This window comes from Chrysemys picta, chromosome 6 (assembly GCF_011386835.1).
Source record: "Chrysemys picta bellii isolate R12L10 chromosome 6, ASM1138683v2, whole genome shotgun sequence".
Taxonomy (NCBI): Eukaryota; Metazoa; Chordata; order Testudines; family Emydidae; genus Chrysemys; species Chrysemys picta.
The window spans coordinates 35,950,493-35,975,626 of NC_088796.1; the positions used below are offsets into that span (position 1 = coordinate 35,950,493).

At 45.3% G+C, this 25,134-nt stretch overlaps 1 long non-coding RNA gene across 1 annotated transcript; it reads left to right on the plus strand.

The window, feature by feature from the left end:
• The first annotated feature begins 654 nt into the window (after positions 1–654).
• On the plus strand, positions 655–24,827 carry LOC135984250 (uncharacterized). The gene is made up of 3 exons (XR_010602173.1): positions 655–738; positions 1,023–3,029; positions 24,690–24,827. It is a non-coding gene; the product is annotated as an uncharacterized LOC135984250 (long non-coding RNA).
• The last annotated feature ends 307 nt before the right edge of the window (positions 24,828–25,134 follow it).

Below are 25,134 nucleotides of genomic sequence, written 5' to 3' on the forward strand. Positions count from 1 at the left end.
TTGTGTAGCAACCAAGCTGGTGGATCTGACGCTATAGAACAGGATCAGGCATGAGCAGAGCTTGTGGAACTGACTTCCCTGAACCAGGACCTTCCCACAGCAGCAGATTGCCCTAATCATCAGTTGACGAGAGCAAATGGAACAAATGCCCAGTTTTGCCAAAAAAGTGGGGTGCACAGAGGAATGTTTGGGGGGGACAAGTGGTGACACAAGGTGCTGGATGATGCAGCTCGGGCTGTCAGTCCCGGGTAGCATTGGACTAGCACGGTCAGTCTCAGCCCCAGGCAGGGCAAGTCTTGGGCGGTCCGCCCCAGCCCCAGCTGGTGTGGGCAAGCAGTGACGCCAGGTGGCGCGGGCCAGCCCTACGCCAGGGATAGGGGGGCTTAGGCAAGCGGTGAAGCCAGGCAGCTCAGGCCTTCCCTGCGCAGTGTCCCCATTTTTATTTTGGGAAATATGATCAGCTTACCTTTGTCACGTTTGAGACTAATTGAATTCATGATGGGGATTATTCTGTGAATAAGAGTTCTGGTCCTTTAACTAGCCAGGCAGTTAATAATTAGGATTGTGGACCTAACATTGTTGGGTTTTGCTAATTTCATTTTTATGCAATTATATATTTATCTTTTCCCCCCAAATAAAAAGTATTTTTGGTTTTCTATGCCCCAGGGGCTCCTGAGTGCTTGAGTGGAAAAGCAGCACCTGTGGAGATGACGAGAGCGTTCCTGAGTCTAGGAGTAGGTAAGGCTTCAGGGGTCTTGAACCAATTATTTTTATTTAAAAAGCTTCCCTTAGCTCACCCACCCACCCACAGTATTGGGTGGGTCACGTAAAGAGTAGATTGTAAACTGGAAGTGCAACACAAAGGGGAAATCAGCATAGTTATAGTAGTGAGAGCCAAGCAGGGTCAGAAAAAGGGCATTATAATTACTAGGTATACAAGACTGAATCTAGTGGGGAATCTAGTTTGTTGCTGATGGAAAGCACTGGACCTTTATTCTGTTTTTTGTTTGTTTTTCAAACAGACCATCTCATTTTGACCTCATAAGCAGAGAGCGGAAGGAAGGAAAGGGTTTCTCGTGATAAGAGCAGGAGGGTGCACTACGGACTACTGATGGGTCAAAACAGGAAACATTTAGCTGAACCATCCCATCCTCTCTTTACGACATCCCTCTCAAATGTCCTTCATTTTGCGGTATATCACTCATTTTAGCCCCCCAAATTATCTCTTTTCCACAAAAAATTGATGGCCCCTCACTTTTATGATTGAAAGTTATTTGCATCACAAATAAAGACTCATGAAACCAATTAATAGATTCCAAGGCCAGAAGGGACCATCGTGATCATAGGAAGCGTTATTTATACTAAAGAATTAATCCCACATGATCTTAAGTTTTCTGCAAAAATATTTTTGTGTTCCTCAGTTTGGGTCTTTGTCACACATTGTGTCCTTCATTTGGGTCTTAGCAGAGTGAGATGTAAAATGGTACCTGCATTCAAACCAAGCCCCGGTTCTAGTCTTACAAAATGAGGCCAACAAGGTTTTGCAAAAGCCATCTTTAATTTCATCCCCAAATCTGCTACTACCTGTCTGTGGAACAATAGTAAATCAATGAATACCTTTGGTCCAAATTATGTGCTGTCCTAGGCTCTGTATAGCTACACTGCTTTCACTGGGTTCCAGGGAGATTGTCAGTGGAGAAATTGGCCCTCTGCATTCTGGCTTGCCTGTCAGTAGAAGGTATTGCAATGATTACCTACCTCATGGAAGGGTTAGAAGACTTAATGTTTATAAGAGCATTTTGTGACCACTGAGTGAAAGTTCTAAATATGATGTAATGCCCTATTCATAGAATTGCTGGTCCCTTCTAACCCTATGATTCTATGCTGTATGAACCCAGAAGATAAAGATAGTCCCTGCCCCAAAGAACTTCCTGTCCAAGTATCAGACAAGACACCACAAATAGATACAAAGAGACTGGGAAAGAGTGAGACAGCATTGACCAGGTTGATAGGCAGTGCAATCAGCACACCAGCATCCTAACCATTGTCAAGCTTTTGCAGACATCGTGGCAAAGGACAGTTTTGAGGAAGAATTTGAGAGCAGATAATGAGGTGGCTTTGTGGATGTTTACAGGGAGCTCCTCTCAAGCGTGAGGCATAGCATGCGAGAAAGCACAAAGGGGCTTGTTTGAAAATATAACAAGTGGGCACTAGAAGCATCACGGGCCAATTGGAGGCAAGACTGTGAAGGGCGTTGAAAGTGAATACAAGCAGCTTTTGTTTAATGCAGTAGAGATGGGGGAGCCAGGGGAGTGCTTCAAAGCAACAGGCTAAGAAAATGATCTTCACAGCAGCATTCTGATTGAATACAAACAGGACAATATTGCATTTGTCAGTGACAGAGAGAAGGATGTCACAGTGATTGAGATGCGAAATGATGAAAGCCTGTATGAGAGCTGGAGGGATAAGAAAGGCCATATCTGAGAAAGGTGATGCAGAAAAAATCATAGATTTAGATGTTGCTGGGATGTGAGAAATCACCTTCACTGACTTCCATCCAGGACATTCTCAGCACCAAGCTAGATTTTCTTTTTGGAAGATAATTATGGGAAGTCCTGTGGAGATTTGTTTTCAGTAGAATAAATTAAACGAAAACCTCTAAATATTTTTATTTCTCTCTCTGTAGGAATGGCAACATTCCTATCACTAACCCCCTAGGTCGCCTATTGGGTTGCACTGGCCCTGCCTCTAATCAACAAAGCATTTGAGCACATGCTTAAAGTTAAGGAGGTGCCTGAGTCCTATTGACTTCAGTGCGACTTAAGCATGTGTTTAAAGTTAAGCATGTGCTTAAATGCTTTTGTGAATTAGGGCCTGATAATTAGTGCCCCCAGCTGCAGGGCATCAGGAAGGACTACTATATAGAGCTGGGAATTCAGACTGGAGGGAGAGACTGCAGAGAAGCACCAGAGGAGAAAAGCGTTCCCATTTCCTGGGAAGGGCCTGGCAGAAGCAGGACTTTCCTTCAGGTAGGAGATCCAACAGGGAGCAGGGTCAGGCTCCTGTGAGTAAAAGCCCAAAGATGGGGCCAACAAGGAGCAGGGAGAGCCCTAGTGGAAGCTGCCAAAGTCTCAGGGGAAGGGGCACAGTGAGGGAAAACCTTCAAAGACAAGAAGCAACAGAGGAAGAACTCTGCAATGGCAGGTTAGGCTCATGTAGGAAAGGCCCTGGGTCAGTAAAAGCTCTTCAGTGGAGCCAGAGAGGGGCAGAAGAGTTGTTAGCCCTGCAAAGATGGGAACAGCCAGGGGCAGCATGGCTGAAGAAGCAGACCTAGCCGTTTAACACTGGATCCATGGGCCAGAACCCAGAATGGAGGGTGGGCCTGAGCTCCCTTATCAGCCTCTGAGGAAGGGGCATGGAAGACCAACTGCAGGAGCAAGTTAGGTTCCTGTAAGGAAGGGCCAGTAAGAACACTTCAGTGGAGCCCAAGAGGGGTAGAAGCATTATTTAGCTGTTTAGCTTTGGACTTTCAGTTGGACCTTTAGTTACCCTGGAAGGGGACTGAATTTTCTGTGACTTGGCCAAGAGGGCTGAGCCATGGAAGACCCTGCAAGAGACAGCAGGCCTGCAGCAGCTGCTGGAAATGAAGACCCCTTGCACTATTGCACCTGGACACAAGGGGGCACTATAGGGTGGTGAATACACTATCATAGAAGGCCCTAATGTTTTCATGAGTATTGTATGCAAATCCTGCCCTGCTGCTTGCATGGGGAGAAAATAACTCAATAGACCCTCCCAGTCTCCTTGTGTACTAGTGCACTGCAGGTTTTAGCCCTGAATGAGCTGTTTTTATGCACGACTGTCATTTGTTTTATTTTACTAGTGAGATAGACATGCCAGAATAGCAGCTTCTTGGCATCTATGCTGTACCATTATGTTCCTTTCCATATTGTTATCAGCAACGTAAATCTTAACATTTTGAAATATGTTGTGGCTAGAGGAATCTAAGCAAAATAAACCTGTGTGCGTTCACGTGCACCTTTTCCTCTACAAAACAAATGAGTCTGCATGGTGATATCAACTCAGGAGCTTGAGATGATAGCATCACGAAAACATAAATTATCATTTATTATTTGTATTAATGTAGCACCTAGAAGCCCCAGGCATGGACCAGGACTCCCTTGTGCTAGTCAGTCCCTAAAGAGGTTTGAATCTGCTTTGTGGAAGGACCTTTAAAAGGAAAAATATATATATATATAATGTCTATTAACCTGTTGTATCATGGCTTTGATTTCTCCCCCCTTGTATTCAGTCATTCTTTCTTCTCTGTGGTTTTTGATTTGTATTCGTTCATAGTCAAGGCATCTTAACCATAAATCTAGGTCTCTTGACTAAAACTATTTCCGACATCTTCTCCCTCCTCATTCTGGCGCACAGACCTCTAAGCAAAAAATCACATAAAATCACTCGTTAGTCAAATAAATCTCCCTGTCTCATAGCAAAGGAACAGATGATCACAGGGCCTATTCTGGCAGTCTTCTTTTGAGCCTCTTGTATAACAGAGTTTGGGAATTTTTTCTTATTCCTGAAAATAGAGGAAAAGGCTTCCCATAAAAACCTGAATGTAACAATTAAAGTTCCTTAAATTTGATCGCCAGATCCTCAAAGGTGTCTAAGCCCCTAACTCTCTTTGATCTCAGTGGGAGTTCAGCATCTAAATACCTTTTGAGGATTTGGGCCCTAGAGTATATTTGCTTGAAGAGTAGAGGAAACATAGTAGCAACTATTATTCCTATTCTTGGAGGCAGATTCTGCCTAAAATTCACTGTATATGACTAGGGCGGGGTGAATGACGGAAGTAAGTGATTAAAAATCAATGGACATTGTCACAGCTTCCATCTGGCCTGCTGTTTTCTTCAGTTCACGGTGAAAGAAGAAACTGGGCTGAGAAGCAGCTTTTCTTAAACTATTTCCTGGCAGTGTGCAATAGGGCTCATTTAGGGGGGAAAAATGTTAGTTTCCAATCTTTTGGCTACAAATCCGTGAGATCGAATAGCTATGTGCAGACGACATCATTTCCCCATGCAGCTCTCATGCAAGTACTAGAGCAAGACTTATTGATGCATATCCTATTGTAACAATGCTTTGTCTTTTTACATTTGTTGTGTGTATTCGGAACCCCTGAAAAGTGTCAATTTGACATCCTCAGAGAATGAGGTCGTCTTGCCAAAAAGTGCAATGATAGTGCAAGCTTCGTGACCCTTCCCGTGCTACTGGTGTGCTTCCATTCTGGCCAATAGGGGTGACTCTAGGGGTGAGAGGATACCTGAACAAGTTAATGAATGAATGGCTTTCCCATTATTTGACTAGACCAGGGCACGTGGCCTAAAGGAATTACTAATATAATTAAAATCTTGTGTTATTTCACATATTAAAAATCTCTATCTTTGCAAATTGTACACACAGCTAGACTACATATTTATGTGGATAAAGAGAAGATTCAGGATTTTTATGGTGGGAGGGGTGTAAAAACAGAAAATGAGCAGTAAAATGTGGAGAAAATACTGCCACTTACTGTAAGGCACTTTCCTATAAAACCATAATATAAACTTAAAGGCTGGTGATTTTTAGGTATGTTTATTTAGGATGCTGAATATTACATGTACAGTAATTACACTGTGTGATAGAGGGTGCCATGGTTACTGCACACCTTCTTGAAATGGTAAAATCCAGTTGTATACCCATCCTTTATAGATAGGGTTCTCTTGTTTATTAAACAACAGAGCCTGACATAACATTTTCCTGTCATATTGTTTTATTGACTACAGGTACTATAGTATTATGCTTGAGAGTTTAGTAATAAAATACCTTTGCTGTCTGACTTCATCCTTTTAAAATTGCAAAGCATCACTGAGTGTCCAGTTAAGTGCAAGGTGAAAATATTTTGAATGAGTAAGAGATTTTTCTATACGGTGTACAGCAGATGAGGTGGATGCCACAATTTTTCAGAGGGAAGTGGGCAATAAACAATATTGTTAGGATTCCCAAACTAAGGTTAGCTGCTAACGGTTTGATCCAGAAGAGCTGTGGGCATGAGAAATGTTTGTAGTAATGGACCCTGGACTCCTGCCCCTGTTGCTAAGCTTTAGGGTAACATTCATAAGCCCTGACAGCAAAGCTATTGGATGTGCTTCCAAAGTAGTGTTTATCAGTAGCTCAAATGCGAACAGAGTGAGCAAGAGAGGAACAAAGCAGGATCTCAGCGATGAGCGTGAAGATCAATGTGTGAATTCATCCACAAGCTTGACTTTGCTCTTTCCTTCAATAGACTGAAAACCAGGGAAAGCAAAATAATCAAATACCACAGCTGGGTGGGGACTGACATACAGGCCAAGGTACCTCTGTGACGTTGTGCAGTCTATATGGTTTTATAAAAACTTGATAATAAGTCAATATAATGTAACTGAGATAGTTTTAGAGAAAATACGGTAATAAGTGAATGTAAGTAACTGGGATATGCCTCACGCAAAAGGTCTCTTGTAAGGTATCATTACAAAGCTTATAATCTACTGAGTGTGATCATCTGATTTGTATAAATGTACCACTCTTGTATCTAAAACTAGAAATATAAAATGTAACTCTGAGGGCCTATTGTAATTGTGTAAAGTGTGGACCATTAATGATGGTTTGGAATCTTGATGACTCCCATTGTCTGCAGATGGCTGTATTTACCTGTGAGTCTTCCTGTATATGTGTGTGCTGGCAAGTGAGTAATGAAGTCTTGCAGTGACATGTGATCATGTCACCTGAACTGGAATCCAGCTTTAACCTGGTGCTTTTCCAGTGAGGGGGGGTGGAAACCCAGAGAGACAAAGGATTCCCGCCTTATGCAAAAGATATATAAAGGGGGAGAAGAGAAGAGAGAGGGGAAGCCATCATGAAGAATCCCCTAGCTACCACCTGAGCTGCAACAAGAGCTGTACCAGGGGAAAGAATTGTGCCCAGGCCTGGAAGGTGTCCAGTCTGAGAAAAACTTACTGAAACATCTCTGAGGGTGAGATTATCTGTATTTAGTTTGATTAGGCATAGATTGGCGCATTTTATTTTATTTTGCTTGGTGACTTATTTTGTTCTGTCTGTTACTACTTTGAACCACTTAAATCCTACTGTCTGTATTTAATAAAATCACTTTCTATTTAGTAATTCACTCAGAGTATGTATTAATACCTGGGGGAGCAAACAACTGTGCATATCTCTCTATCAGTGTTATAGAGGGCGAACAATTTATGAGTTTGCCCTGCATAAGCTTTATACAGGGTAAAACGGATTTATCTGGGTTTAGACCCCATTGGGAGTTGGGCATCTGAGTGCTAAAGACAAGCACACTACTGCGAGCTGTTTTCAGGTAAACTTGCAGCTTTGGGACAGGAGATTCAGACCCTGGATCTGTGTCTGGAGCCAGACGGGAGTGTCTGGCTCAGCAAGACAGGGTGCTGGAGTCCTGAGCTGGCAGGGAAAGCAGAAGCAGGGGTAGTCTTTGCACATCGGGTGGCAGCTCCCAAGGGGGTTTCTGTGATCCAACCCGTCACAACCTCCATATTTGTCCAGCAAGCCACAGATGCACTGCTCCTGGGTAGGTGAAAATGATTGTGAGAGGCTTAGTGGCAAAGGGGCAGGCTAGCCATGGTATAGCCGGCAGTGCTAATGATTGCATTTTGAAGGAGAAAGGGATTCTCTTACAAGTCCCCTAGCAATGTTGAATCTGCTGCAGGAGATGGGTGTAATTCCAGCAATTCTTTATCCAAATATCATCATTCGTGCATGTATTATGTAGTGCCATCTCTGTCTGTCCATTCCTAGGTTAAGTGCTTTGGGTGCAAAGCAATATAGAAGAGCTAGGCCAGTGAGTCTCAAACTTTTGTACTGGTGACCCCTTTCACATTGCAAGCCTCTGAGTGCGACCCCCCCTAATAAATTAAACACACTTTTTAATATATTTAATACCATTATAAATGCTGAGGCAAAGCGGGGTTTGGGGTGGGGGCTGACAGCTCATGAGCCCCCATATAATGACCTCACGACCCCCTGAGGGGTCCCGATCCCCAGTTTGAGATCCCCTGAACTAGGTAGTATATTACCACATCCATTATCATGGTAACTAAGTGCCCTGCTATTAGCTGGGGACATCATAACGATTGTGGAGTTCAGAGGATACTCCTTTACCCCATGTCAGGGCCTTCCTCTTCGTCTCTTTGTCTTTCTCCCTGGCCTTTTTCCTTTGCCTTTAACAAACCATAATAATCATCTTAAAAAAAACTATAGGGTCACCTTGTGGCCCATGTGCTCTTAGTTCCTCATGCTCTCATTTGTGTTAAGCACCTGGCACCACTACTGCTTTACTATGAGTCACACAGTAGTGACAGAAAAAAGTTCCCAGATGTGTAGTGCTGAGAGCTATGCCAGGGCTGAACAGTTTTGTGGGTTCTTAAGAATTACTGGGGGACTTCTGTGGAAATCCCCAGACATTCCCTCTTTGCAGCTAGCAATAAAATTTCCCCAACCTGCACGGAACTTGCCACACTTTAAAACTAATCGTAGGGCCCCCGAGGTGGCAATAGACCAGGGCAATTTCCAGAGTCCTGCCACTGTATAAGCGGCCAGCAGCAAGTCTCGAAGCCGAGGTTGACAGGCTCAGCTACAGCACTAAAAATAGCTGTGTAGACTATGTGGCTCGGGCTGGAGCTTAGGCTCCAAAGCCCACCCTCTCCCTAGACTTCAGCACCGAGCTCCAGCCTGAACGGCAATGGCCATTCTTTGCACTGTAGCATTAGCCCAAGTCAGTCGAGCCGGGCTCTGAGACTCACGGCCGCTCTCTGTGTAGACTTACCCTTAGGGGCATTTTTGCTGTATAATTTGGTTTCTGCAAGTAAATTTATAGGAGGAGCAGAACAAAATGCTCAGGCCAGTGGGAGGAGGCTAAGGTAGCCTTGCGCTCTTGGCTTTCTGAGGCCACAGTGTATTTTTAGACATCGCTGGGGACCTGTCTACATTACAATAGCCTGTTCCCAGCTGCATTTGGGCTGCAGCACTGTCTTGAATCTCTGCATTGGTGGAGACACCACTGCCCTGTCCCTCTCGCTCCCATCCCTCCCCGGTAAGCCCCCAGTGCCAAGGTTTGTGTGGGGGTTCTCAAAAGGCAGCCATATGTCTGTCTTCCCCAATTCCTGCATTGGGTAAATTCTCTTGAGAGGATCTGGGCCTCTTTGGGCTCTTTTACACAGCTCCACTACTCTTTACCTGGTGTAAAAGGGCTAGAGATTGGATGAGGCGCTCACCCCTAATGTTTAAGGCCATCTTGTGCCTGGTAACATACTCACCAGTTGCTGCCTTCTCCTACCAATCATGTATCCAGACCAGGGGTGGGCAAACTTTTTGGCCCGATGGCCACATCTGGATATGGAAATTGTATGGCAGGCCATGAATGCTCACAAAATTGGGGTTGGGGTGCAGTAGGGGGTGAGGGCTCTGGTTGGGGGTGCAGGCTATGGGGTGGGGCCAGAAATTAGGAGTTCAGGGTGCGAGAGGGACTCCGGGCTGGGACCAAGGGGTTCGGAGGGGGATCAGGGCTGGGGCAGAGGTTTGGGGCGGGGGAGAGGCTCAGGGGTGCAGGCACTTATCTCAAGTGGCTCCCAGAAATAGCGACATGTCCCTTCTCCGGCTCCTACAGAGAGGTGTGGCCAGGTGGCTCTGCACACTATCCCATCCACAGGTACTGCCCCTGCAGCTCCCGTTGGAGTGCCGGAGGGGGCCATTGGAGTGGGGCCATTCAAGCATGTAGGAGCCAAAGGGGGGCCATGCTGCGGCTTCCGGGAGCCACATAGAGCAGCCCCTGACCTTGCTCCCCAGCTGGAATGGCAAAGCGCCGGAGCGGGGCAAGCCCCAGACCAGCTCCCCAGTTGGAGCTCGAGGGTCAGCTTAAAATGGCTGGTGGGCTGTAGTTTGCCCACCCCAATCCAGACTGTCGCATGTTACTCATTTGCATGTGCAGATGCAGTTTTGCGTGCACCATTTTTGCATACACACCCGTTGACCCTTTTTTTGCAAATGTGGTCCTGTCCTCTTTAAGGATGGGAAGAACTATAATAATGACCTCTTTTGTTCTTTGTATTTTATCCAAGCATGCAATGAAATGCTAGCCTCTAGGGGTCACTGATGCATAAGGGTTTGCAAAACAGAAAAGGGCAAGAGAAGATTTGGAAGGATTATACATGTGCAAGTTGTGAGTGAAAGGAAATATTAGCCAAGTGAATAAGATTTTGAATTAATTTTGCAACCAAGGAACAAATAAGTAAATTCAGAGTTAATTCACTTTTTCTGCATGCAGTTAGCCAGAGAAAATGTTTAAAGAAGCCATAGAGATTGAGCTATTCTCTGGCTGATTGTTTGAGAGGCTAACTGGTCAAAGCACAAGCAAAACTAGTGCTATGTAGTCAGAAAGTTAATGTCCTTCTCTGCACAAAACTGACCCAAGGAGCTATTTCCCAGTGCCAACACTCCAGGAATCAGGGTGAAGTAATGTACCACTAACCCTTAGAGAACAATGAAAACCGGGGAGGATCTCCTAGCCCCAAGGACTCCCCTGTAACTTTGTTATATTTTAAAATCAGATTTGGTCTAGTGAGCAAGTCTGAAATCCCTTTCCCCCTTTGTCCATGTTCCCCACAATGAACATGTTTGGAACTGCAGTGTTGTGGATGGGCAGCTTGACTATCCCTACACTCAGAAATACTGCAGCACGGGAAAAGGCAAACTCATTTGTATGATCTCTTCAGCAGTGTTAGGTGACTTGGGTGCAGGGTTGGTTTTCTGGGTTTCTTTTTGTCGTCCTCAATAAGGGCTTGTCTATACTGGGGCGAGGGGGAAGGATGGATCTAAGATACGTCGACTTCAGCTACGCTATTCTCGTAGCTGAAGTTGCGTATCTTAGATTGCTTTACCTCGGGTCCTCACGGCGCGGGATCGATGGCCGCGGCTCCCCCGTCGACTCCACTTCTGCCTCTCGCTCTGGTGGAGTTCCAGAGTCGATGGGGAGCACGTTCGGGAATCGATTTATCGTGTCTAGATGAGACGTGATAAATCGATCCCGATAGATCGATTACTACCCGCCGATCCGGCAGGTAGTGAAGACGTACCCTTAGTCAGCATACTGTGAAGGCAGAATTCATGGTCATCAAGGGCTTGTCTGGCTCAGAAAGCTAAGGATATCTTTTGCTCTAAACTGGGATCCTTGCCTACTAAACTGCTCACAACACACTTGCATCTTATAATGCTGTGCAAAAAATTCCTGAGAGATGAGGAAAACTACTGAGTACAATATACTGATCTTGGCATACACAAAACACTCAATGGAAAAAATTAGCATGGCTAAAAGGGTTCAGACAGGCCCTGTGTAGACTGCAATTTGTGAGGAATGGTTCCATTGTCATTTACCGTTACTTTATTATTTTAACTTTTAAGCTAATTTCATCTCCACAATAAATTTCCCCTTTACAATCCTAAAATTCTGCTATAAAATAGAGCTTCATAGCTCAACCACAAATGTATAAATGTTGTTGAAAATCCAGGAAGTGCTGTGGGATACCACTGGTGCTGAATGATTGTCTCTCCCCATTAACCTGGGTGTAGCCAACCAGCCTTTCACAGCATTGTTCCTGATGCACTTTGAGCTTTGCAGATAGGAATTCCTTCACTGAAACTTTCCCAGTGTTTAAATGCTAACTTACAGCTGACCCGTCAGGAACTCCCCTTTTCCTTGCTTCTTCCTGAGAGTTCCTTCAGCGCAGGACTGATTACCTTCAATCAGCAAATCTGCTGGGCTTTGCTAAAATGTCCCCTAGCTAAATATTAGAACACTATAGAAAAAGTAGTGCTGATTTTTTTTAAATGCAGTTTTCAAGTGCTGACTATGTTGCATCTTATCCTTTCTTTAAATGGTGACTTACAGGTTAATGTCCCAGCAATTGTCTTTCTTTTGATCACTTTGTTTATATTGCTAAATTTCAATGTGCACTGTACATCCTCAAAGAGCAGATGATTGTAGCCACTGAACTCAGAGTACTGATTTAACTAAACAACATGTGCTGTAGTGATACTGAGTTCTTAATTTTGTGATGGCCAGACACCATGGACATTTTTATATAGAAACATTTAATTTAAAATGCTATATAAAGCCTCTGCTTTTTAAGTCTATGTAGTTTAAAAATAAAAGTTGAGAGCGTTCTTTAAAAATGTGTTTCGTAGGGTTCTTTCTAGGTAAGTGCACAAGTAAATATACACATAAAATGCATAGATGAGCATTTGGATTTTAGGTTATAGTATTATTCTCTATACAGTGACAAACCTACGTATTTGCTGCTGTGCTGTTGTACATGGAAAAGTCCACGAGGTTGGTACAGAGTTTTATTGTGCGAGTATATTCCTGAGTATTTGATGCAGGGAAATATGTAGTTACTTAAACAGGGTGCAGTCCTACATGATATTTTGCATCTCCTGTTGAGAACTAAGGCTGTTTTTACGTTGCTCGGAAAGCACTCAGCATCTTGCAGCATCTGGCCCATCCTGAATAAATAACAAGAGGACGGTTTTGTAGATATGGTGGAGGTAGTATTAGTTTGCTGTTATAGTAGTTTGTCTTTGATCGTTTGCATATTAGAAGCAATTTTTTGGACTATACCCCAGTGTTCCTCACTCTGGGGTGGGACAGTTTGATGCAAGGTGTTGTCTGTTTAATCTCTCTCATATTTTATTGAGCTGCATTGCATATTCTAGGGTTTTCTCTTGAGTCATAATGCATTTCCTTGCTGCCGCTAACAGTCTCAATAAATATCCTTGGGATTGGGAGTGTGGGCAGTGGAAAATCTCCCGGAACAGACATACACAGGCTGTGATTTTTATTTATTTATTTTTTTTAAATTGAGTGTATGTCAAAGATTTTCTGTAAACTTTGCTGTATGTGTGACCAAGAGCTTTGGGTTTCTGGACAGTTCAAGACAACATGTGGGTCCTACAGTGTTTGCCAATATCTGCTCCAGCAGATGCTGGCCCTGTCTGAATTCATTTGGCTGGCAATTATTGTGGCATACTAGCTATATGGATTAGCATTTTTGTTTGTTGATGAAATCTATAGGCCTGACTATTACTATTGTAAACAACAAGTTATACTAGGGTAAAACTGGTGTAGGTGAACTCAAAATCAGTCACAAGCCTGGCCTACACTACTAAGTTAGGTCAACATATTTGTGCCTTGTGTCAACCTATTTGTGCATGTGTCTATACTCAGATTTGTCTGCATCCAGTGTAAGCACCCTGTTGCACCAATGCAATAAATAGGTGGAGCCATGGTTGACCTAATGAGGTTAACACAATACAAGAGTAGACACTACGTGACCTGTGTCAACACTTAACAGTCCTCCAGCAGCTTTCCCACAATGCCCCATTCCCTATGATGATGACTGCTCTGGTCACAACTGTAAACTCCACTGCCTAGGGGTCACAGAAGCTAGATGCCCTCTACTCCCCATGTGCTTCGGAACTGCCTTTTCCTGATTGCCCACCTTGGCGAGTATGCTTAGCAGCTCACCCTTGTTGTGTGGAACTGCCCAACTGACCATGCTGGCTCCACTGCCACAAAGCAAGCCTGTTAGACTCCACCTTAGTCTAGCCAGTCCTGTCAGATGAGTGCAGATGAGCCTGATGAAGATGAAGGGAACTCAGGTAAGTATGCACATGCATTTTTCTATATAATCTTTATATTTTAACATGGTGCCCAGTCCAAGTTAACAAGACAAAGGTATTGACTTTTTATTGCATTACTCATGCAAGAAGAGGTAGAGGTACAAATAGTAGAGATATAATTGAATAGGCAGAGTTTTGGGGACTCTTTCATTTGGGGAGGCTTATGCAAGCACCGGAAGCTCCCCAGAAGTGTGTGTGGGGGGGCCACTGGCACCCAGACTGTGGCCCCGCCTCTTTCCCCTGAGGCTCCCCCTGCCCACAGCTCACTCCTATCTGCCCCCTCCTCCCCTTGCTTTAAGGCAGGAAAAAAATGAGGTCATAGCCCTCCCACGTGTAAAAGTGATGGGGCCATGGCCCCCTGGGTCCCCCTGTTCCGGTGCCCCTTAGCTGAGTTGCTCTGGCATCAGCACGCACAGCAGGAGGAGTCCCACAGCTGGGCCAGCCCATGAGAGGCTGTGCGTGCTGATGCCAGAACAACTCAGCTAAGGGGCACTGGAAGGGCCCCATCACTTTTAAAAGTGGGAGGGATATGCCTTCCCACTTTTTACATGCCTTAAGGGTGAGCGATGGTGGTGGTGAGGGGTGCGGAGAGGAGCAAGTGGCGGGCAGGGGAGTCTCGGGGGAAGAGGCCGAGCAGGAACAGGAAGATGCCAAGTGCGGGTGGGACCATGGTCTGGGCACTGGTGCCCCCCCCCCCAACTTCTAGGGAGCTTCCAGCAGTGGCGCTCCGAAGAAAGAAGGCCAGTGCACCTCCAAAGGTAGGTGACCCACGTCATATCCAGCATTTCTTGCCCCCTAGATGGCCAGCCTTCTTTGGGGAGGCGTAGCCTCTCCAAGCTTTTTCTACGTGCCATCCATGTAGAGTTGGCATCTGCTTTTCATTTCCATGTTGGGTTAGGGGATGACACATGGAGTACCTTGTTTATGTACATTGCGATTTCCTTTTTATCCGCCTGAGAGATCTCGATGAACCTTCCATGGAGGTACTCTGCAATCCTCTCTGAAAGGTTCAAGGATAGCTGCCTTATTTCTTCCTCTGTGGAAGGACACTTTCCCACACCACTCCACGACAGGTTCGGCTGGCACCATTGCAGTATACAATCTAGCGACATGGGGCTTGGGTAGCTTCGAGATGACAGCAACAGCTGTGTTCTCTGTGCCTTTGTTACCCTCAGGAGTTGGATACCAGCTAAAACCACCACTGCCTGTGGAAAACCATGCCAGTATGCAGTGTCATTGCCCTATGCTCATACCCCCTGGAATACAAACAAAGGTTTTATAGCTTTGTGAAACAGAACAGCTTTTCCACATCTTGCCCCTGCTGGGCAGTACTCACCATGGCTGGAGCTAGAGAACAGGCCTGTGCTGAGGTGATCCAAAGCTGAGGTGTCACTAAGCATTTCTTATTGAACATGTTTATGTGACTAAGGGGAGGGAGTTTTGAAACTACTCTTTCCCTTTCTTTTGCAACTCTGTAGCCAGTGGTACATCTGTCTGTCTTTATCAGCAGCTTCTGGTGTGGCAGCCTGGAGGGGTTCCCCCTCCCAGGGCCATCCTTAGGCATAGGCAGCATATGCAGCTGTGTAGGGCACCTGAAAATTTGGGGCACCCCTGGGTCTTAGTGTCCACCCTTCCACATCTTCCTACCCTGTTTTGACCCTTCCTGTAGGCTCCCACCACAGCTGGCTGCTGCAGCCTGATGAGTCTTCCTCTGGAGGGGATCTAGTAGTTAAAAGTGAAAAAGCCTCCAGCCTGCCAGACCTATTAGCACAACATTGAAACTGTTAAAGAGCCACTCAAGTGGTAAGGAAGCCATTTAACAGGCATTTGCCAACCCCCAGGTATATACTGTCAGTTTCTGAATTTACTGTCAAAAACAGTTGGGCATTACTGTAATATTTACTCAGAACATGTAGTCTACAGGACCTTAGTTTAAAATTTGCTTTAAAAATGTCATTAGTGTGTTGCTGAAGATTATAAAATCACATTTCTAAAAAATCCTTGCATAGATTTTTAGATGCACAATTGGAGTATTCATCTTTAGCATTAAATTCTTGGATCTTCAGACATATAGTTTTTTAAATAAATCCTTCAAAAGACCACCCTTATCTAAAATAGACATGAGAGTCCGGGCTGCCGTCGGGCAAAGGCAGGGCCGGCGCAACCCATTAGGCGACCTAGGTGGTCCCCTAGGGCACTACAATTTGGCGGGCAGCGACCGCAGCGGTATTTCGGCGCCGGGACCTTCCACCGCCTAGGGCGGCAGAAAAGCTGGCGGCGCTCCTGGGCATAGGGGTACCAGTTTAATAATACTGGATAGGGCCCCATAGGTCCTAAGGATGGCCCTGCCCCCTCATCACCCACAGAACTCCTGACCCTGATGAGAAGTAGAACAGAGGATGAGGCAGGACACATTCCTGAAAGCTAGTGCTGCATCAGACCATGAACAAAGGGCTTGGAGGGCCAATATGACCAACAGCATGAGGACAGGAGAAGGAGAGAGAAATTCCCCAAATGCTGCAGACCCTGATTGACTTGCAAATCCCCAAATCCCAGACTCCATCCTTGCAGTTCTTGGAGAACTCCATGGTCTCTGCTTCCTACACTCCCACAACGTACCAATGGGCAAGGACAGCAAAGAAAACCACAGCTTCAGATACCAGCTGTGGTTCTTACAGGTCACTATATCTGTAGCCACAATGGACTACATTTGTGCAATGTAATGGACAGAAATGTTTACTGCCTTTCCGTTAATTTACTTTAAAAATCCATATCCCATTGCCAGTGTGTTTCTGCACATTGAGAGGCGGGAAAGCAATCCAGAAAAATGAAATTCTGTTTTTGGAGATTAAAGTTCTTTTAGCTCACAACACATTTCAGAGTGTGTAGCAGTACTCAAAGCAAACAGTACTTGTAAATGTACAGCAAGTACCACATAACTCATAAGGTCAGCAAAATACCCAATCGTATTTTGTAAGTGTACAGCAAGCACTAAACAATTCTTAGCAGCACCCAACACTTCAGCCCAGAACCTGACTGCTGACTGTTAAAGTGCTCTTTCAAAGCCTCCCTCAACCACTGGGCTCTTCTAATGACCCTTTATCGGGGCTGTTCAAAAGTCAGCAGACAGACTCTCCACCTTTGCCCTCCATCCTGGCTGCAGCTTTTCACCCTGTGCCTCATGGATACAGAGAACACAACAGGCAGCTATAACCACTGGGATATTTTTCTCACTGAGATCCAATCTAGTGAATAAACACCACGAGCATCCCTTCAATCTACCAAAAGAACATTCAACAGTCATTCTGCACCTGGCGAGCCAATACCTGAATCTTTCCTTGGTGCTGTTGAAGTAGCCAGAAAACAGCTTCATGAGCCAGGGCTAAGCTAAGTCCCCCAAAATCACTATTGGCATTTCAACAATGCCAATGGTAATCCTTCTGTTGGGAAGAATGTCCTTGCTTTCAACTTTCTGATCAGTTCTGTATTCTTAAAGATGTGTGCATCATGTACCTTCCCTGACCAGCTAGCACTGATATTGGTGATCCACCAATGCTTGCAGAACCATAAAAAAGTAACTCTTTCTGTTGATGTACTCTGTGGCAAGGTGACCTGGTGCCAAAATAGGGATATGTGTACCATTGATGGCTCCACCACAGTTCAGGAACCCCATTGCTGCAGTTTGAATCCACATTGTCCTGCATGTTGCCAAAAGTCATAGTCCTGCATAATAGGAAACAATTAATAGCTCATACACACTTGCAGCAGGGGCAGATTAGGGTTTGGTGGGGCCCCTGGGCCAGAGCAAATAGGGGCTCCTCCCCTCTCCTTCTGCGCCCAGTCCCCACCCCTGCTCCTGTTGGGGACTGGGGTTGGGGGCTTGCCACACCTGCCCGGCGCTCCAAACAGGGAGTGGGTCAGGGTGCGGGGACTTGCCCCGCTCTGCCTGCCAGCCCAGCGCTCAAGCCGGGGAGTGCGGTGCAGGCAGGCAAAGCTGGGCAAGCCCCCACGCCCCAACCCCACTCTCCAGCTGGAGTGCTGGGCGGGCAGAGCAGGCTGCGGGGGAGCCCATTTTTCCAGGGATCCCCAATAGGCCGGGGCCACTGGGCACAGGCCCCATTGCCTCAGTGGGTAATCCGCCACTGACTTGCATGATCACGGCCTCCACTGTGGATTTTTCATCTCTAAATGATTTTCCACTGACTGGTAGCAATTTGGCGTTGCAAGAGCATGATTGCCACTCACTTCTCTGCTGTCAATGCAGCTCTCGTTCTGGTGTCCCTGTGCTGTAGAGCTGAGGTGAGCTCAGCACACAGATCCAGGAATGGCTTTTCGCATCTGAAAGTCCTGCTGCCACTGCTCATCAACATAGCACTTTTTGGTGACAGATGCATGGAGTTCCTGGAGCACTATTCTCCTGAATGTTACAAATACAGGACACATGATTCTCCTGTATTTGCAGACTTGTAATGAGGGACATGGTGATTTCTTGGAGGACAGTTTGTAAAGGCACTTGGCGAAAACCAGTTCAGGGGCATTCACAGAGCAGATACAAATGATGGAGCACTGCTTCTGGGCCCAGTAAACAAGCATTAACTGCCTTGTAATGTGGGATGGCACACAACAAAAAGTACTGCGTCAATTTGTGGAATTTAAAAAAAAATGTGCAAAAATTATGGGATATGGATGGTATTATGGAATGGATAAAGTTGCATGCTGGGAGGTTGACCCCCAAGTCCCAGAGATCCCTGGATGTGATGGTAATCAGTCATGAGATGCAGTGCCTAGTGGTCAGGAGCTTAGGCTCTTTGACCTGCAGAGGGGTTTTTGGTAGGGGAGCCTGGACCCTCTTGCTCCACCAGGCTCCGACCCAGGACCCTATGAGGGAGACAAAACAGTGTGACACTCAGGAGTGCATTAAGGCGGTCCTCCCTGGGCCACTTCCTACCACTCCTCTATTGTCCATAGTTTGCAGTCTGTAGGGAAAGAGTGAAGGGGGTCAGCTCACCTCTTCGTGGCTGGGCATGGCATGGTAACTCTCTACCTCTTGGAGTGGTGGCTGCCTCTTCTTGTGCCTGGGCCCTCCAGTCAGGTTAGCTCTGAGTCTCTCCCCTTCTGGGGTATTCTATTTACCAAACACAGAGAATCAACACAAATAAACCGGGCTAGTTGGTGTGAGGGGGGAAATGCCTCCCTCTCAGGGTCTATCAGAAGTTGGTCTTCTCTTCCTTCTGGGAGGGACCTTCAGGCAGCTGTGGATGGGAGAGATCCTGTCTTCCCTCAATCCTTTCTTCATGAGCTGCAAGATAAAGGTCTTTTCTCTTCCCTGGCCTGCTCACTGGTGACCTATTCTGTTCTCTTTTAACTCCTCCTCCAGCCTTTGCATCTCTTGCATGTGTGGCAGGGAGGTGGAGCTGGCTGAGCCCAGAATAGCTTCTTAATCCCTTGTTGCTGAGTGTGGGGTTTGTATACCCATCATATCAGGCAAGTCATTTCTATCTCACGACACACTGCAAAAATTTCCCAAAAGGCATTACACCAGACAGCAGCACATGGCTCCCTGGGATAACTATCTATGGTGTGCTGCACTTTGCATCCACAGAAGCACTCCCGGTGAGTATGTGCAGTGCTGAAACAGACAGCCAAGTATGCATGCATCCGAGTGATGTACAGACTTCAGCATCTCGGCCCCAATACAATTTGTGTTGACCAATGTTTGTAGTGTAGTCGTGACCTTTGTCTCTCTGACTTGGAACCATTGGTGGGTAACTAGAAGCACTGCTACTGTAGACACTGATCCTGCAAAGTCAATGAGGTTCCACACAGGCATAATACTCCATCCAAATGGAGCTCATTACAGAATTGGGGCTATAGTGGGCACCATCAGAAACTCAACATCTCTTCTATGTTCTTAGACCTATCATCACCATAATGTCTGAGTGCTTTACTGCTCTGTAGCAGTTGTGGTGACTCCTTACTGTAAACACAGGGAGATGCCTTTTTTTTTTTTACCATAGATTCCTGGGGAGGTGAAAGCTATAAGTGTGTGCACTTTCTAATAAAGCAATCATCAAAGCTTGATTAGGATCATCAAAATGTGTCATGGTGCCAGCAATTGCATTTTGTAATTGACAAATCAACGAAGAGTGCAAATGAACTTCCTCTTGCTTTTTCATTCCTAGTCTTGTTTTGTATCTGTTAGTTTGGAGGGAAGCTACACAGAAAACGCCATTTTGGGGTGTTTTAATTTAATCTACTTCTAGTTCCTTAGTTTACCTCTCTTTTCCTCCTGAGGAGAAAAGACAAACCAGACTTAATGTGAATGAGAAATCTGAAATGTCACAAGCAATACGAGTGGAGATTCTGACTAGCTTCTAAAAACTTTCTTGCAACTTGACTCTGGGCAACTACAGTAGAACCTCAGAGTAACAAACACTCCAGGAATGGAGGTTGTTTGTAACTCCAAACAAAACATTATGGTGGTTCTTTCAAAAGTTTACAACTGAACAGTGACTTAATGCAGCTTTGAAACTTTACTATGCAGAAGAAAAATGCTGCCATTAACCATCTTAATTTAAATGAAACAAGCACAGAAATAGTTTCCTTATCTTGTCAAATCTTTTTTTTAAACTTTCCCTTTATTTTTTTTAGTAGTTGCCCTGGCACTGTCTCAGTTTAGCTCATGCATTTCTCACCACTGGAGAGAACAGCTATACACTTGGAATGATGACTCAGCAGTTACCACTGCATTTGTTTTGTCGCTCTCTGTCAAGGTGCCCCATTAAGAGACTCTGCTGCTTCTCTCTCAAATGCTCTGTTGCTTCTGCAGGCTGCTCCTTGGAGGAGCTAACCAGCAGATCAAATGCAAGTGAGAACTGGAGCTACTTGTAAGAGCAGTATTGCCTAGAGACTGAAATTATTTGGGAATCCCCCTAAGATTCCAAGCAGTTTGAAGGTTTCTCTAAAGTAGGTAGTCTGGACATGGAATAGAGAGAAGGATTTTCACACTTGCCTTCCACCCAGGCAACTCTTTGTGTCCGACGTTACATATTTCCCTTTTTGTTCGTTGTATGTAATATTTGTTACAGCCCTCGCTACCTTAGATCTGTCCATCTTCCCCACTGCTTTTGTTGGCTTGTGAGTTCCCATGACAGTGAATCAGTTTGTTGTCCGGAGGCAGCACATCTAGGGTGACCAGATGTCCTGATTTTATAGGGACAGTCCCGATTTTTGGGTCTTTTTCTGATATAGGCTACTATTACCTCCCACCCCCTGTCCTGATTTTTCACATTTGCTGTCTGGTCACCCTAAGCACATCCAGCCCATTCATTGCAGTGAACATCAGCAAGCCAGAAGTGAGGACAGCAGCGTGCCACTGCATGAGGACTTCAGACAGAAATAAATGACAGGTGGCTGGTTTGTAGCTAAAAACAGGGTCTGAATACTCTCCTGGGCCCTAAAACACCTCCAGCCCACTCCCTCCCCTGTGCTGTAATCAGTCTGTATCACAGTGCCAAGATACAAAAGCAAATGGCCGCATTGCTGATAACGTTGCCATAGTGTCTTAAGAAAATTGTCTCATGCAATCTGTATGTTTTTAGTGCTTCCAGAAGTACAGGGTCAATACTTGTACACCTAATGCTGTTTTCTTAGCCACTTTTCAAAGGAAGATAATTACTTTTCCATAACTTGATCAGACCGTGAATCTGGAGGATTTGCACTTAGCTGTGCATGTGTCTGACTAGCCTAAGAGGAAGAATTGCAAGGTGGCATGACTGGTCAGGGTCACTCTTTATTAGGTTTTTCATAGGTACCTCTTACAAGCCATTATTATGTGTGTGGTTGGCTTCTGGGAATGTTTTTTAATTTATATACCCTTAAATATGTGGGTGTGGCAGGCACATCCTTCTTTTTGAAACATTACCTTAGCCTAGAATGGGAAGGAGTGAGTCTTCTGTCATTATTAATGGAGCTGTATGTCCTCACAAGAGATCTGCTTGCCTGATACATAATATTACTGGATTTAAAGATGCATCGGAAAGTCTGACTTATTACATGTCGGCCTTATAAAGATATTGTAGTAGTGGAACCAAACTAGCTATCAGGTTCTGGCCTGCACTGAATCTTGTACTTTTAGAAGTTACTATATTTTAGTAAAGGTGGTCTAGGAAAAGGCAGTAATCTGACAAGTATTCCAAGATTTTTTTTCTCTCTGCTGTATATTTTTATTTCCTTTCCTAGTTATATTTTATTTAAGTGAGTTGTATTGAAGTCACTCACCTCCCTACCCACCCCAAATGAACCATTCTGTTATACATTTTGTTTTCAAATTTAAAAAAATCCCTGTTTGTATAACACAAGGTGAGTTCATATATAGTGGGGAATCATCACATTGCAGGGTTTGTTAAGCACTAACAGTGTATTCAGTGCTGTATGAAACAGAAAACAAAATCAGACACAATGCACAAGATTAATCAAAGGATAGCTTTGTTTTAGAGCATAGAGTTGTAGTTATTATTTAATAAGGGTGTGAGAGTTCTCATCTCAGATTTCAATTACTGCAACATCCTTTTGTGCAGCCTTGAAAAATGCCATGTTGCCCTGCTTGCATCAGTTCAGAATGTTGTTGCAAAGCTCGTTCTCCCAGCCCATCGCTTTGCCCACATCATTGCTCTCTTTGAATCTGTCCATCGGCTTCCCCTTCTCTATCACATTACTTCTGGGGACATTCTGCGCCAAAACATTACAAATTCTGCACATTTCATTTGTCAAAATAACACTACACAATCACACCAGTTTCAATTATTTTGGTAATTTATTTCAAAATACATGTCAGCAAGTATGTCTATAACAATACAGACACACACAAAAATTCCCCCATGAGTAGAGTTAAAGAAATCCCTATGGCAACTCCGTTCCTGTTTCTCTGCCCTCTTCCCGCCACCCTGAGCCCAGCCACACCCCCGCCAATACACCTGAACTCCCTTCACCCACCCCAGAGCCCACCCATGAGGCCCCCCTGGCCCAGATACCCATATGCCCTCCCTCTCCCGCAGAGCCCAGTGATCCAGAGTGAGAAACAGCCTGATGCTTGGTCCCAGGCTTACACAGAGTTTCCTGTGCACCACCTTAGCCTTCCCTCAGGGCATGCTGGGGACTGCAGCTGCTGGGAACCTTATAGCTCCATCCCTCTCCCTCTGGCAGTGTCTTTTATATACAGTCCTCACTTAAGGTTGTAGTTCCTGAAAAATGCAACTTTAAGTGAAACAATGTAAAACAAATCCAATTTCCCCATAAGAATTCATGTAAATGGGGGGGAGGGGTTAGGTTCCAGGGAAATTTTTTTCACCAGACAAAAGACTATATTAGACACGTGTGCACACACACACACAGTATAAGTTTTAAATAAACAATTTAATACTGTACACAGCAATGATGATTGTGAAGCTTGGGTGAGGTGGTGGAGTCAGAGGGTGGGATATTTCCTGGGGAATGACTTACTGGTAAATGATGAACTAGAACAGCTGAGCTCTCAAGGGTTAACACATTGTTAATGTAGCCTCACTCTCTACAAGGCAGCACGAATGGAGGGAGGGTAGACAGCATGGCAGAGAGAGAGAGAGACACACACACCCCGTGTGTGTGAGAGATGCGTTTTGCCCCTTTAAGTATGCTGACCCCACTCTAAGTACATTGCCTTTTTAAGTAGATCAGCAAGTTGAGACAGCCTCTGCTGCCAGCACGCTCACTCCGCCCTGAGCCCTGTCGTGTTCCCCCGGTCTATGGAAATGGGGTAAGCGAGGGGCAGGAGCAGGGGGGAGAGGGACACCCTGACATTAGTCATCCCCCCCCACCCTCCCTGCACAGCAAGCAGGAGGCTTGCAGGAGCAGCTCCAAGGCAGAGGGCAGGAGCAGCACATGGCAGTAGGGGGAGGGACAGCTGAACTGCCGGCAATTGATAGCCTGCTGGGCAGCTGCTGCACAGGGAACTTAGGGGAGAGGGGAGCTGATGGGGGGGCTGCCAGTCCACCCTGGTTCCAAGCCCCCACCAGCTAGCTGCAATGGGCTGCTCTTCCTGCAAGCAGTGGACAAAGCATGCGGCTGCCAAACAATGCTATAAGGGAGCATTGTGCAACTTTAAATGAGCATGTTCCCTAATTGATCAGCAACCTAACAACGAAACAATGTTAACCGGGACGACTTTAAGTGAGGAGTTACTGTACAAGTTGGACTCTGCCAGGTCCAGCAGCCTCTAGTGGCGGCTAGCAGTACTACAGCCCACTTCTGAGGGGGAAAGGAAATTCTGCGCTCACAACATTAATTTCTGCAAAATTCTGCATTGGGCAGTGGTGCAGAATTCCCCCAGGAGCATCACATCAAACATAAGCCACTTGTCTTCCCTTTCAAAGCCACTCATGGCCTATCCTTACTCTACCTATCCACTCTTTCACTATCAAAATGTCAACTCCCGCCTCTGATCGGCCCACGATGCCAGCCTCCATCACTCACTTGTTAAATTTTCAAACAAGCACCTTCACACTGTCTTCCATGCTGCCTTCACCCCAGGAGGAGCTCCTTGTAAAAATTCACAAAGCTACATCTTTCTCCTCCTTCAAATCCCTCCTTAAAACTCTGCTTTGCTGTGATGTTCCTGGTGCTGGTTTCCTTAGGATCTGCTTTTAGTTGGAGCCTTCTGATAAATTCATAGAAATATGAATCATCTAAATCTTTAACCCCTCCTTGCTGTTTTCAAAATGTGAATATTTTATCTTTGCTCAAATCCCTCTGTGGTCTTAGTGTGGGTAGCAGAATGTTGAAATGCCTTTCATCTGCTCTCTCTAGCATCATGTTTATTGTATAATGCAATACACACAGTTTTAAAATTGTTTTTGCAGCTCAGTTGTCATTTGGGAAACAAATCTCATAAAAAGAAACTGAGATGTTGGAAGAATCATTGGGTACCCACACACGCTTCCCCAGTCCACTGATGTTGCTACCCCCTGAGAGTACTGAGTCCATCCCCAAAGATGTTTTTTATCAGTGGCTGTGAGCGCCATGAAGGAAATGGTGGGAGAAGGAAGGAAAAGGTGAAAGGAGGGAGACGCTTTTGAAGCTACGTTGAGGCTGCTACAACATTGGAGTGGCATTGACCTGAATCCAGGAATCTTGCTCACTTCATTAACTGGATACTACAGAATACTACAATGGGAGTGTTGAAGCAACTGCTCTACTAGACCTCACTTGACTTTGCATTACACAGCAGGTATTTTCTGTGCCTGTATAGCTTCCCCTAGATCTCTGGTACTCTGCTAACAACTATGGTATTATCTTTCCTCTTGG